General features: G+C 39.4%; 2 protein-coding genes across 4 annotated transcripts in view; both read right to left on the bottom strand.

The window, feature by feature from the left end:
- LOC128119187 (zinc finger protein 120-like) overlaps positions 1-14,892 on the bottom strand; it is a 172,081-nt gene that overhangs the window by 126,975 nt on the left and 30,214 nt on the right. For 2 of the 3 annotated variants that reach the window (XM_052752442.1, XM_052752446.1), the window contains exon 2: positions 4,793-4,859. The exons of the other annotated variant lie outside the window; for it this stretch is intronic. The gene's annotated coding sequence lies outside the window, so the exon portion shown is untranslated. The remainder of the gene's footprint in view (positions 1-4,792; positions 4,860-14,892) is intronic. 3 annotated transcript variants of the gene reach the window in all.
- LOC128119189 (zinc finger protein 431-like) overlaps positions 1-14,892 on the bottom strand; it is a 61,521-nt gene that overhangs the window by 16,432 nt on the left and 30,197 nt on the right. The gene's annotated exons all lie outside the window — the stretch shown is intronic.

The raw sequence follows: 14,892 nt of genomic DNA, 5'->3' as shown, positions 1-14,892 counted from the left end.
ACAAACAGAGGGAATGCTGGAAATAGAAAATCTGAGTAAACGATCGGGAACTTCAGATGCAAGTATAATCAACAGAATGCAAGAGATGGAAGAGAGGATCTCTGGCGTTGAAGATAAAGTAGAAAAAATAGATTCATCAGTCAAAGAAAACACTAAAGCCAACAAAGTCATGACTCAAAATGTCCAAGAAATTTGGGACACCATGAAAAGACCAAACCTATGAATAATAGAGGTAGAAGAAGGAGAAGAATACCAACTCAAGGGCACAGAAAATATATTCAACAAAATCACAGAAGAAAACTTTCCCAACTTAAAGAAGGAAATGCCTATAAAGATACAAGAAGCCTATAGAACACCAAACAGACTAGACCACCAAAAAAGTCCCCTCGCCACATAATAACTAAACAACTAAACGTACAGAATAAAGAAAGAATATTAAGAGCAGCAAAAGAAAAAGGCCAAGTGACTTATAAAGGCAAACCCATCAGAATAACACCCGATTTCTCAATGGAGACTTTGAAAGCCAGAAGGACCTGGACAGATGTAATGCAGACACTAAGAGACCATGGATGCCAGCCTAGACTAATATACCCAGCAAAACTTTCAATCATCATAGATGGAGTGAACAAGACATTCCAAGACAAAGCCAGATTTAAACAATACTTATCCACAAACCCAGCCCTACAGAAAGCACTAGAAGGAAAATTCCAACCTAAGGAAGTCAGATACACCCTCGAAAACACAGGCAATAGATAAAGCCACAGCAGTAAACCCCAAAGAAGAGAACTACACACACATTACCACCAAAAATAACAGGAATGAACAATCACTGGTCATTAATATCCCTCAATAGCAATGGACTTAATTCACCTATAAAAAGACATAGGCTTACAGAATGGATATGAAAGCAGGACCCATCTTTCTTCTGCATATAAGAAACACATCTCAAATTCAAAGATAGACACTACCTAAGAATAAAAGGTTGGGAAATGACTTTCCAATCAAACGGTCTTAAGAAACAAGCAGGTGTAGCCATCCTGATATCCAGCAAAATAGACTTCAAATTAAAATCAATCAAAAGAGATTAAGAAGGGCATTACATATTCATCACAGGAAAGATCCACCAAGATGAAGTTTCAATTCTGAACATTTATGCCCCAAACACAAGGGCACACTCATATGTAAAAGAAACATTACTAAAGCTTAAACCACATATAAAACCCCACACATTAATAGTTGGAGACCTCAACACCCCACTTTCACCACTGGACAGATCTCCCAAATCAAAACTTAACAGAGAAATAAAGGACTTAACTGATGTCATGACTCAAATGGACTTAATCAATATCTACAGAACATTCCATCCTAACAAAAAAGAATATACCTTCTTCTCAGCACCCCATGGAACCTTCTCTAAAATCGACCACATACTTGGCCACAAAGCAAATCTCAACAGATACAAAACAATTGGAATAACCTCCTGTGTTCTATCAGACCACCATGGTCTCAAGTTAGACTTCAGTAACAACAAAAACTACAGAAAACCTACAATCTCATGGAAAATTAATAACACTCAACTGAATCACCAATGGGTTAAGGAGAAATAAAGAAAGAAATTAAAGACTTCCTAGAGATCAACGAAAATGAAGACACCACATACCCAAACCTATGGGACACTATGAAAGCAGTGCTAAGAGGGAAATTCATAGCACTAAATGCCCACATAAAGAAGTTGGAGAAATCTCACACTAGTGACTTAACAGCACACCTGAAAGCTCTAGAGGAAGAAGAAGCAAAGTCTCCCAGGAAAAATAGATGCCAGGAAATTATCAAAGTGAGAGCTGAAATCAATAAAATAGAAACAAAGAGAAAAATACAAAAAATTAATGAAACAAAGAATTGGTTCTTTGAAAAAATCAACAAGATAGACAAGCTTTATCCAAACTAACCAAAAGACAGAGAGAGAGCATCCAAATCAACAAAATCAGAAATGAAAAGGGGGACATAACAACAGACATTGAGGAAATCCAGAGAATCATCAGGTCATACTTTAAAAACCTATACTCCACAAAACTGGAAAACCTAAAAGAAATGGATAGCTTTCTGGATAGTTACCACATACTGAAGTTAAATCAAGACCAGATAAACTATTTAAATAGTCCAATAACCCCTAAGGAAATAGAATCAGTCATTAAAAGTCTCCCAAACAAAAAAAGCCCAGGACCAGATGGTTTCAGTGCAGAATTCTACCAGATCTTCAAAGAAGAGTTAATACCAATACTCTCTAAATTGTTCCACACAATAGAAACAGAAGGAACATTACCAAACTCCTTCTATGAGGCTACAATTGCCCTGATTCCTAAACCAAACAAAGATGCAACAGGCCGGGCGGTGGTGGCGCACGCCTTTAATCCCAGCACTCGGGAGGCAGAGGCAGGCAGATCTTTGTGAGTTCGAGGCCAGCCTGGTCTACAGAGCGAGATCCAGGAACGGCGCAAAGCTACACAGAGAAACCCTGTCTCGAAAAACAAAAAAACAAAACAAAACAAAAAAAGATGCAAAAAAGAAAGAGAACTACAGACTGATCTACCTCATGAACATTGATGCAAAAATACTCAATAAAATACTGGCAAACAGACTCCAAGAACACATCAAAACAATTATCAACCATGATCAAGTAGGCTTCATTCCAGGGATGCAAGGGTGGTTCAACATATGAAAGTCCGTCAATGTAATACACCATATAAACAATCTCAAAGGAAAAAACCACATGATCATCTCACTAGATGCAGAAAAGGCCTTTGACAAAATCCAACACCCCTTCATGATAAAGGTCTTGGAGTTATTAGGAATACAGGGAACATACCTAAACATAATAAAGGCAATTCACAGCAAGCCAACAGCCAACATCAAATTAAATGGAGAGAAACTCAAAGCAATCCCACTAAAATCAGGAATGAGGCAAGGCTGTCTGCTCTCCCCATACTTATTCAATATAGTACTTGAAGTTCTAGCCAGAGCAATAAGACAACATAAGGAGATTAAGGGGATACAAGTTGGAAAGGAAGAGTCAAGCTTTCCCTATTTGCAAATGACATGATAGCATACTTGAGCGACACCAAAGATTCCACCAAGGAACTGATACAGCTTATAAACACCTTCAGCAACATAGCAGGATACAAGATCAACTCAAAAAAAATCAGTAGTGCTCCTATATACAATGGACAAAGAAGCTGAGAAGGAAATCAGAGATACATCACCCTTTACAATAGCCACAAATGACATAAAATACCTTGGGGTAACACTAACCAAGCAAGTGAAGGACCTATATGACAAGAACTTTAAGTCCCTGAAAAAAGAAATTGAAGAAGATGTCAGAAAATGGAAAGATCTCCCATGCTCATGGATAGGCAGGACTAATATAGTAAAAATGGCAATCTTACCAAAAGCAATCTACAGATTCAATGCAATCCCCATCAAAATACCAACACAATTCTTCACAGAGCTGGAAAGAATAATACTCAACTATATATGGAAAAACAAAAAACTCAGGATAGCCAAAAGAATCCTGTACAATAACACAACCTCTGGAGGCATCATGATCCCTGACTTCAAGCTCTACTATAGAGTTACAGTAATAAAAACAGCTTGGTACTGGCATAAAAACCCACATGTGGACCAATGGAATCAAATTGAAGACCCTGACATTAATCCGCACACCTATGAACATATAATTTTTGACAAGGAAGCCAAAACTGTACAATGGAAAAAAGCATCTTCAACAAATGATGCTGGCATAACTGGATATCAACATGTAGAAGGCTGCAAATAGATCCATATCTATCACTGTGTACAAAACTTAAGTCCAAGTGGATCAAGGACCTCAATATAAATCCAGCTACTCTGAACCTGCTAGAAGAGAAAGTAGGAAGTAGTCTTGAACGCATTGGCATAGGAGATCACTTCCTAAATATAACACCAGTAGCACAGACACTGAGAGAAACAACCAATCAATGGGACCTCTTGAAACTGAGAAGCTTTTGTAGAGCAAAGGATACGGTCAACAAGGCAAAGCGACATCCCACAGAATGGGAAAAGGTCTTCACCAACCCCACATCTCACAGAGGACTGATATCCAGAATATATAAGGAACTCAAGAAATTAGACATCAAAATGCCCAACAGTCCAATTAAGAAATGGGCTATAGAACTAAACAGAGAATTCTCAACAGAGAAAGCTCAAGTGGCTGAATGACATTTAAGGAATTGCTCAACATCCCTAATCATCAGGGAAATGCAAATCAAAACAACTCTCAGATACCACCTTATACCTGTCAGAATGGCTAAGATCAAAAACACTGAAGACACCTTATGCTGGAGAGGATGTGGAGCTAGGGGAACTCTCCTCCACTGCTGGTGGGAATGCAAGCTTGTACAACCAATTTGGAAATCAATATGGCGCTTTCTTAGAAAACTGGGAATCAATCTCCCCCAAGATCCAGCTATACCACTCTTGGGCATATACCCAAGGAATGCTCAATCATACCACAAGAGCACTTGTTCAGCTATGTTCATATCAGCATTGTTTGTAATAGCTACAACATGGAAACAACCTAGATGCCCTTCAACTGAAGAATGGATAAACAAAATGTGGTACATATACACAATGGAATACTACTCAGCAGAGGAAAACAATGACATCATGAGGTTTGCAGGCAAATGGATGGATCTAGAAAAAATCATCCTGAGTGAGGTAACCCAGACTCAGAAAGACAAACATGGTATGTACTCACTCATAAGAGGATACTAGATGTGGAACAAGGATGACTGGACTGCTACTCACATCACCAGGGAGGCTACCTGGAAAACAGGACCCAAAGAAAGACATGAGGATCGCCCAATGACGGAGAAATGGAAGAGATCTACATCAACAGCCTGGACATGAGTGGGGGTAGTGAAGGGTGAGGGTCGAGGGAAAGAGAGCTTGGGGGAGCGGAAGATCCCAGCTGGATCAACAACAGAGAGGGAGAACAAGGAATAGGAGACCATGGTAAATGAAGACCACATGAGAATAGGAAGAAGCAAAGTGCTAGAGAGGCCCACAGAAATCCACAAAGATACTCCCACAACAGACTGCTGGCAATGGTCGAGAGACAGTCTGAACTGACCTACTCTGGCAATGGGATGGCCAAACACCCTAATTGTGCTAGAAACCCCATTTAACGACTGAGGGATCTGGATGCAGAGATCCATGGCTAGAACCCGGGTGGAGTTCTGGGAGTCCAATTAGTGAGAAAGAGGAGGGTTTATATGAGCAAGAATTGTTGAGACCAAGGTTGGATAAAGCACAGGGACAAATAGCCTAACGAATGGAAACACATGAACTATGAACCAATGGCTGAGGGGTCCCCAACTGGATCAGGCCCTCTGAATGGGTGAGACAGTTGATTGGCTTGATCTGTTTGTTTGGGAGGCATCCAGGCAGTGGGACCAGGTCCTGTGCTCATTGCATGAGTTGGCTGTTTGAAACCTGGGGCCTATGCAGGGTTGCTTGGCTCGGCCTGGGAGGAGCGGACTGGACCTGTCTGGACTGAGTCTACCAGGTTGATCTCAGTCTGCGGGGGAGGCTTTGCCCTGGAGGAGGTGGGAATAGGGGGTGGGCTGGGGGAAGATGAGGGGGGCGGGAGGGGGGGGGAGAACAAGGGAATCCATGGCTGATATGTAGAACTGAACTGTATTGCAAAATAAAACAAAGATAAAATAAGAAAGAAAAAAACATAGTTTTAAAATAATAAAGTAAAATTCTTAAAAAGAGTAAATAATATTAAAAAGCCATGCAAAGATGGAAATACAGAGAGTCTGGATTCTGTATGCTATTGTGCTGTCATTGAAATGTTTGACAGCTGAGGAATGAGCAACATCTGCTAAGAAATATTTGATTATAAATGCTGCTGGTTAACCTATATATTTTAAAAATGCCTTGACTTCAAAATTTAAGTCAAATGATGTTATTTTGGAGAAGAGGTTATGCTTTTATTTCCACAGGAAATGAGAGGCCATGGATTCATTCTGTGTTAAGAAAAATCAGACTTGATCAAGGAAGACCCCCTGAAAAATCTCCAATGGGAATGGATGGCCCAGATGATCCAATGTTTCAGAGTACCTCTGATGCAGTTTCCTCTGAGTTCTGCATCCAGAAAGGTTTCAAAGGTGCTGGCTGAGATGATCCACAGACTACTCCAGTCAATAATCCTAAATTTTCTCAGGGTCCCCATAAGATTAACAGCACCTCCAGTCAGCAGGAAGTAGCCTAAAAAGCTACACCACATTCTCAAAAAATGGATTATGGGTGTTTGTCTTTGTTTAGGGGTTTGGTTACAAATTGTTATTGGTCATAGTTAATCTCTTTATAAAAGAAGAAAGGGAGGTATGATACAGAAATGATGGGAAAAAGGGTAAGTTATTAAATCTATTTTAATCCAAAAGACAACTGTTAATCTTACATATTTTTAAATTAGTATGAATTTTAGTTTACTGATACAAATTTAAAGTCAGTTTTGTTATACTGTATGTATACTTCTACTCTTGCTTATGCCACTTATTTAAGAATGTAATATGTAATTAAGAAATACAGACTAATAGTCATGTATAATAGCAAACTTATAGTCATGTTAGATATGTTTTCAAGGTCATACAGAGATATATTTCAGATAGATAGGCAATCTTCAAACATTTCAAAGACCTATAGAATATGGCATTTAAAATGTTTTAAGAACTTAGACTTTTCTCCACAGTGAGACATGTCTGTTCCCAGAACACCAATTACTTCAAAGAGGATGACGAGCATTGAAGAAATTCCATATGGAGTTTTTTTTTTTTAAATGGCAAAAGCTAGCCCTCTGGGCAAAGAAAGTCCCTTGTCTTGACTTCTGACAGTATGCTGAACAAATTGGACAAGCAGGACACAAAAGTAAAGACTAGCAAACTTCAACAAGATAAGGTGGGACAGTCCTTCAAAAATCCTGTTTCATAGATGAGTCTGTCAGATAGGCTAAGCTTGTATGCTGAAGATGGATGCCCCAAAATTGCAAAGGAACTTTGAGTAACAATCCAGGCAGCCTGATGTCCCTGTCATTAGGTAACATGACATCCTTCTGGAGTCTTTAATGGAGTTGAAGACTAGATAGTCATAGTTACAGTTTCTTTTTTAGTTATAATAAAGGAAAAATAAGATACAAAACTTTAGACTTGCCAAGATAGAAAATTAAGTATTTTCTCTAATTTTGTCAAATGCAAAAGGATAGGATATGTTACTGTTCTTCTTAATAACTGTTTTTGCTTTACTATATTAAGGTTAAAAATCTTCCTATTTAATTAGACAAAAAAAGAGAAATGCTCTGGGATGACACTCTTGTACACTGTAAATAGATTTGTCCCTCAAATCGGTTTAATAAAATGCTGATTGGCCAGTAGCCAGGCAGGAAGTATAGGTGCGGCAAACCAGACTAGGTGAATTCTGGGAAGAGGAAGGGTGGAGTGAGGAGTTGCCATCCAGTTGCAGAGGAAGCAAGATGAGAATGCTGCATTGAGAAAAGGTACCAAGTCATGTGGCTAAGCATAGAAAAGAATTATGGGAGCTGGTTGGTAGTGGCGCATGCCTTTAATATCAGCACTTGGAAGGCAGAGCCAGGTGGGATCTCTGTGAGTTTGAGACCAGCCTGGGCTACAGAATGAGTTCCAGAACAGTTGAGCATTTATAAGTAATATTAAGCCTCTGCATCAATTATTTGGGAAGTGGCTGCTGGGTGTTTGGGAACAGGCAGGCAGGAGAGAATCTTCCACCTACAAGCGTGAACAATGAATTCCCTTTCTTAAACAAGCACCACTCTTCAATAAAAGCCTGGGCTGCATTAGGACACTTACTCCCTGTTTCTTTTTCTTTTTCAGTGACCAGTCAAGGCCTAGTCCGGAATGACTTACACATTTGGGCTTTGAGGCAGGAAAGAGATGGTGGAAATGATGTAATTATAATAAAAAAATGTTTAAAAGTTAAAACAGGCTTTATGGCCATGTGCTCCAGAGACTAGAGATTTGTATTACAGCACATCAAGTACTACTCACGATATTTCTCTCAGGCTGAACATCTTAAAGCTGGAACATAACAGTCCTGTTAGGCAGGGGCACACCATTTTACCCAGCTCTTCTGTTTTTGTTGAACTGGAGTAACTACAATAATTTGTTTTCACAATAAGTTTTTTCTTTATCCAGATTCTTGGTTATCTGGTCTGTGGCCACTCAGGACACTTACCAATCATCTAAGATGGATTACTTCAGTACTCATAGCTAATGTCAACTACTTTCAACAGGAAAGCTTTCACCTTCCTTCGTGCCTCTCCACTTCTGTGCTGTGGCTACACCAGCTTTAAAGTTGGTCAATGAACTCAATTATTGCACAAGTCTTCTTCATTTGTACATTCCCAATAAAAGCCAGAGGGATTGAAGGACACTTATTCACTATTTTTTTTTCTCACTGACTAGTTAAGGCCCAGACTGGAAGGAGTTAAAGGACTGTCTTCCCTGGGCAGCAGAGGCAGGATTAAAATGATCAAAGCAATTCTCAATTATATAGTATAAGGCAAGCCTGAACTACAGGAGAAATTTCTCTAAAGAGAAATAAGTAATCAACATCACCTGAGAAAAATCTTAATGACAGGGAAACATTGGAGAATAAAACAAATAAAAGATTAGAAAAGGCGTTAGGGAAAATCAAATTAAATAGTGAAACCAATAACTGACTTTTTAAAAAGAAAATTATAACTGAACAAACATATAGCTATCTTGACATTGGAAAGGAGGAGTCCATTCCTTGGTAGAGGGAATGATATTAATAAAATACTGTTTGACCTTGCCCTTTTGAGTAATGTTAGCTGCTGAGATCTGTAACCTGACACACACAACTACAGCCAATAGCCTGTATCTCAACCATCTGAACTGACTTCACTGTGCAGACCCAGATTGAACATATTTGCAAAGGAGAGCCTTCTAGTAGAAAATTAGATGTTCATTGGCTACAGATAACCTCAAATTATACACCCATCAATCTGGCCTGCCTTTATTCACATAACATGAATTAGTATATGCTGTGAAACTACAAAATCACTAACCCTACCACAATCAGGTCTTTTTTCACAAGGTGATTCTAGCAGCTGATTGCCTATCCTGTTTCCCCCTCCAGTGTACACAATAAACTATTACTCCTGTTCTGACTTGAATACAGAAGCCATGCTCCACACACAAATCCTACAGTTGACTACATGACTCAAATGGATAATTTTAAAACTCAGTGGTCATACAGCCCTTTAATAAGAATTATTTTGGCTTAATCAAGAGCAAAGTAAGGTCATTGCCCTGGGGAGCAACAGGCTGGGATTAAGGACATCTGGACCAACCAATATAAGAGATTTTGTCTCAGAAACATTTTTTAAAAAGCTGGAGTTACAGCTCTTCTAGAATTAATATGCCTTCCCAGGGAGAGATAACACCACAAAGTTAAAAGGTTAATGAACAAAAATCTCTTTAATAACAGCTTGCATCCAGCTCCGGCTAATGCTAAAAGTGGAGCCACCCTAGAACAGATTTTGCATTCCATATATGATATCATCCTTAAGTCTCTTTTAGGATCAGGCCTCAGGTTACAATTGAACAATTTAAATAGGAACAGGAGACTGCAAGTCTAGCCACTTAGGCAGATGAAGATTTACACAGAAAATCTATCTTTTAGATCACACATTATGATCTACATTTAAAAGATATATGATTGCCTTTAATCCTCACACACACGAACAGCAGAGAACAGAAATACAGAAAATATCAAGGAAAAGTCACCTATCAGCACTGTGGATGATGTTCTTAGATGAACAGTACTGCCGAGCTATTCTAACCTCAGAATGAGAATGATTTTTGCCTCTGGGCATGCTGGCTCAGAGGAAGCCCACAGTTGCTTCAATGCAGTCCCAGAAGGAGTTCATTTTAACTAGCCTTGCCTGCAGTCTGTTTCAGGGCTGTGACATCACTTCAGAAAATTCCATTTTTTTAAACTTTATTTTTATTTTTGTATATGGATGTTTGCCTGCAAGTGTCTGTGAGCAGCACCTGCAGAGGCCAGAAGAGGGCATCAGATCCCTTGGAACTAGAGTTACAGGAGGTGTTTAGCTACTAGGGGGATTTTGGGAATGGAACCTGGGCTCTCAGTGCTCTTAACTGCTAATCTATCACACTAGCTGCTTTTTTCTTTAAAATTTATTTTCATAATTTTAATTAAAATGTATATATCACTTTCCCCCTTTCTTGTCCTCTCTCCATCTTTTCACAATTCCTTCCCTGTCAATTTCTTCCTTGTTAAGCATGTGTGATTAAATATGCACAAATATATGAATAAAATCTGCTGGGTCCACTTTTGTTCATTGTGTGTATATGGTTTCAGGACAGAACATGTTGTCCTGCATATGCAATTAGGGACCTCATCCCTGCCTGAGGCGAATTCTCCCACCTGCTGGAGAATTCCACATTTTAATGAGCAGCAAGAGTCTGACCCCAAAGTGACCTAGGCTGCCTTAAATAGAAAACATTAAGAATAGAAAAATTGGGGAGTAAATACCTCAGCTGACAGTTGCTAGTGTCATGGCTCTGAAGTTCTGGAGCTGCAGGGAATAGAGACATTGTCCTGAGCCAATCACAGTCTCCCTTGGTTCCATGGGCCTCTCACCATACCCCATTGATCATTCTCACCTTGGATGACTTTGAAATCCTGAAATTCCTGCCTCCACTTTCTAAGTATCATGATTACAGGTCTGTACCCCATCCCATACCTGGCTTAGGTGGCTTCAACTTTATTTGGTGAGGCATTAGAATGACAGAATGAGTAAGATGAGCAATTACACTTAACTATATTCAAAAACTACTTATCTGTATGCCTGGGTTTCACCATCTGTGAAATAAGGGCAGAACTCTGTGCAGGTCCTTTGATGAATTATAACAGACTTAGTGATAAAGAAAAACAATACTACTCATAGTTGGAAGACAGTGGAATTTAAGGAAGGAGGGCTGCATGTGTTGGTAACCTTCTGTTACTGGAATTAGGACCAGAGCCTGTGTATTGGCTACCCTAACAACCAGGCTCAGTTACTCATCCTCAGTAAGCCAAAAAGAACCAAGTTATCCAGTTGTGACCTGCCCACCTATATAATATAGGCACACTGGAGGCAAGGTGGGCAGATCTCTCTGATGTCCTAGGATAGTGTAGTAAGACTATTCTTAAAAGAAAAAGAAAAGAAAAAAGCAAATTATTAATGAAAACTGAAGACATGATATTTATTCAGTGTGACCAATTTGGAACAGTGATAAAAATAAAAGATAGAATGCAAAAGATATGCAAAACTAAGTAATCTAATGAAGCCATATAATGAAAATTTTCCATCCCCAAAACACTTCCCCATTCTCAACTCTAGTTTCTCCTGCATGGTGGTCAGATAAGGAATAAATATTTCTTCAGTAGAGACATTCTCATCTGGGGTACTCAGTCCTTTTCCACAATGAGACTTCTAGGTAAATTAGAATTTTATGGGGTCTACTGTTTCATTAATTGTTAGCAAAAGGGAGAGATAGAATATCTTTCTTCCTTGCAGGAAGGTAGGTGACAGGGATGACAGGGTGAAGACTGAGGAGCTTTAAGGTTCAAGTGGGTACTGCAAGTGGGGGCCTTCAGGGTATTGTCACTGACATGTAGTTGCCAAAAAAAGGAAAGAGTTGAAGATGTGGTTGGGGCTGACCCTCCATAGCAGAGTGGAAACAGACAGCCCAGCAGGAGCCAGCTTGTCCTTGGGTACACCCTGAGCATTGCCTGCTGGCCATTTGATCCCCAGGCTTTCATACCCAAAGCTGCCTGATTGCCCCAGCCTTAGAATGACTTCTGTTTAAGTCTCAGGACCTCCTGATAACCTTGATGTCATCTGAAGTCACCATTACTCGGAGATCTTATATGAAGGTTTTACAGGCATCAGACAAGTCAGTCTTCATGCCTGCATGTTCCTTTTCTATGCTGGAGGCATAATCTCCAGTAGGGGTACTCCTGACATGTGTACTTTTGGGACTCCCATTGCTGCCTATTTATCACACGGGAGATAAACTCAAGTCTTGTGGGTTTGATTAAGCATTCATCCACTTTTTAAAGACTTGTGTTTGTTTCTCTCCTGGTCATTTTTGTACTCTTCCCTCATTTTGTGGAGATTTGGGCTCAGAAACTTCTTTAAGCACCATGTCTGAGTTTCTGATGCTATAAGTCTTGTATTTCTTCTGGATCATCAGGACTGAGATAAAGATGAACTCAGGATCATGCATTCACACCTTATTGCTATAATGACATGTTGATGGGGCCAAATATATGGCTCAGCAGCTAAGAGCACTGGCTGCACATTCACAGGCTTAACTTTGATTCCCAGTACCCAAAAGACAGCTCACAACTGTCTATAATTATAGTCATGGAGGACCAGAAATCCTCTTTGGGCATCCACTGGTACTTGACATGCATTTGGTATACACATTGGCAAAAATTATACACATAATTTAAACTTTTTTTTGTAAAATAACATACATAAAGAAAACTTTTTTTAAAATATGGAATCTTGTACATGTCTTTTCACTATTTGTACATCTAAGCCCTAGGAGGCCAGAGAATGCATCAGATCTTCTGGACCTGTAAATGTGGGTACTTCTGAACCATCTGAAGTGGGTGCTATGAACCAAACTTGGGTACCCAAGAGAAGCAGTACTACTGAGCAAACTCTCCAGCTCCCATATATGTCATAATGCAGATGAAAATGTCCCATTACTCCTTTTGTCTCCTGTCACTTGAAGATGGGAAAAGGCCCCATTAGATTACTTTCAAAGGACTCAATGGATTTCTAGCTCTCTGTGAATTGACTCTACACATTGCTTCTCATTTTCATTGTTAACACAATTCTCTTAACGTAAATAATAACAAAAGGTTCTTTTGAAATCAGTCAGAGTTCCATAATTTGAGATGTGCTTTTTCTTTTGGGATTTTTTTTGAGACAGGCTATCACTACATAGCTATGGCTGTCCTGGAACTCACAATGTGAATCAAGCTGACCTCAAATTCAAACACATCAGCCTGCCAGTCTCTCCCAAGATCTGGGATTATAGGCATGTACCTGTAAACTCAGCTGAGATGTTTTAAAATTGACCTATCCTTGAATCAGAGAATTAAATGATAAAATAAGATTTAAAAAGGAGCCATCAATGTTTTGATGAACAGTAATACTTCTTGAAATTCTATAATAATTTAAACTGGCAGATGATTTCATATGTTCTCAAAAATTGGTCTATTTTCTTTGTTAATTTAATCCATTCAAATATGTTTGAACTATGTTTGCATGTATATACCTGTGCCATGATGTGTATGTGGCAGAAGCAGGACAAATTACAGATGTCTATTATCTACTTTCCCTATGTGAGTTCTAGAGATAAAACCAGGGAGTCAAGTTAGGCTGCAAGTGACCTCAATTTCACTTATTTGGGTTTAAAATTTATTTGTGTATGTGCTAGTATGGAAGTGTGCATACACAACAGCCCAAGTGGAGAAATAAGATAAATTTTGTAGGAATAATATGGGTCTCCTAGAGATTAAACTCAGGCAATCAGGTTTAGTAGCAACCAACTTTACCCACTGAGACAATTCTCTGGCATTCACTTGTGAGTCTGAGAAAGTGTTATGAGCAAGTGTTTAGTGCCTCAAATAAACTAATACATTCCAAAAAAAAGGGAAAAGAAATATACAGAAGTATTATCATTATCACTTGCAAATCAGATTTATTATTCAAACCGTCCTGTTTTATTCCATCCTTGGATAAAGATATGTTTACAATCTGAAAAGATAATATTTTACTGATGTAATGTTACAACTAATTTTATTTGAGCATCACTGAGACAGCTCAATGGGAAATGTCTGGTAGGCAAGGATGGTAACCTCATCTTGATCACCATATGAAGATGACCAGAAGTAGACCCCACAAAATTATCTTCCAGTCTCCACATATCTGTCATGGCCTAATAACACACACACACACACACACACACACACACACACACACACACACACACACACACACACACACGCAACAGAAATATTTTTTGTTTTTTATTTATTCTGTGTCTTTCACATCATGTATCTCAATCCCATTTAACTACCCATTCCTTTGTATCTACACTTTGCCTTTGCAACCTGCCCCACAAAATAAAATTTAAGAGAAAAAAATGAAAACAAAGAAAAATCTTTTCATGGAACCTGTAGTGTGACAACAGTGAGTCACATAATTTACCCTTTTATCCATATATCTTTACTTGCAAGTGTTCATTGAAGAGACACCTCCGGTTTCTGCTACACTACCGATACTGGGCCCTCACTGGGACTCCTCTTGGATATCCTGTTGTTGACCTGTGTCATGGAGATCCTGCAGCTTTGGGTCTGAAGGACTGACCCCTTCATGTACTCCAGGAGATAAAAAACGGTGGACTTTGGGGTGTGCTAACTCATAACCCTAGTTCTGAGTTTGAGTAGTTGCAGGGTTGGTCAGCCTAACAGCTCTCCCTCATCCTCAAGACCACAGTGAGCTCTCTGTCATTGTCCTGGTCAGCTCATCCCTTGCAGGAATGGGCAAGGGGTGTGGCCAGTCCACCTGCTTTCATGCCTCAGGGTCAGCACTCCCACAACTACACCAGCAGGGTCAGCTTTACTGTGTTGCCCAGGCAAGGTACAGGGGCCACTGTTCCAAGTGCTGCAAATGGTGATGGGAAGGGATAACTCTTCCATTTTCTT

Source organism: Peromyscus californicus, unplaced genomic scaffold (assembly GCF_007827085.1).
Source record: "Peromyscus californicus insignis strain IS unplaced genomic scaffold, ASM782708v3 Scaffold_23__1_contigs__length_62951481, whole genome shotgun sequence".
NCBI classification, from domain to species: domain Eukaryota; kingdom Metazoa; phylum Chordata; class Mammalia; order Rodentia; family Cricetidae; genus Peromyscus; species Peromyscus californicus.
This window is presented reverse-complemented; position numbering and strand designations above follow the sequence as displayed.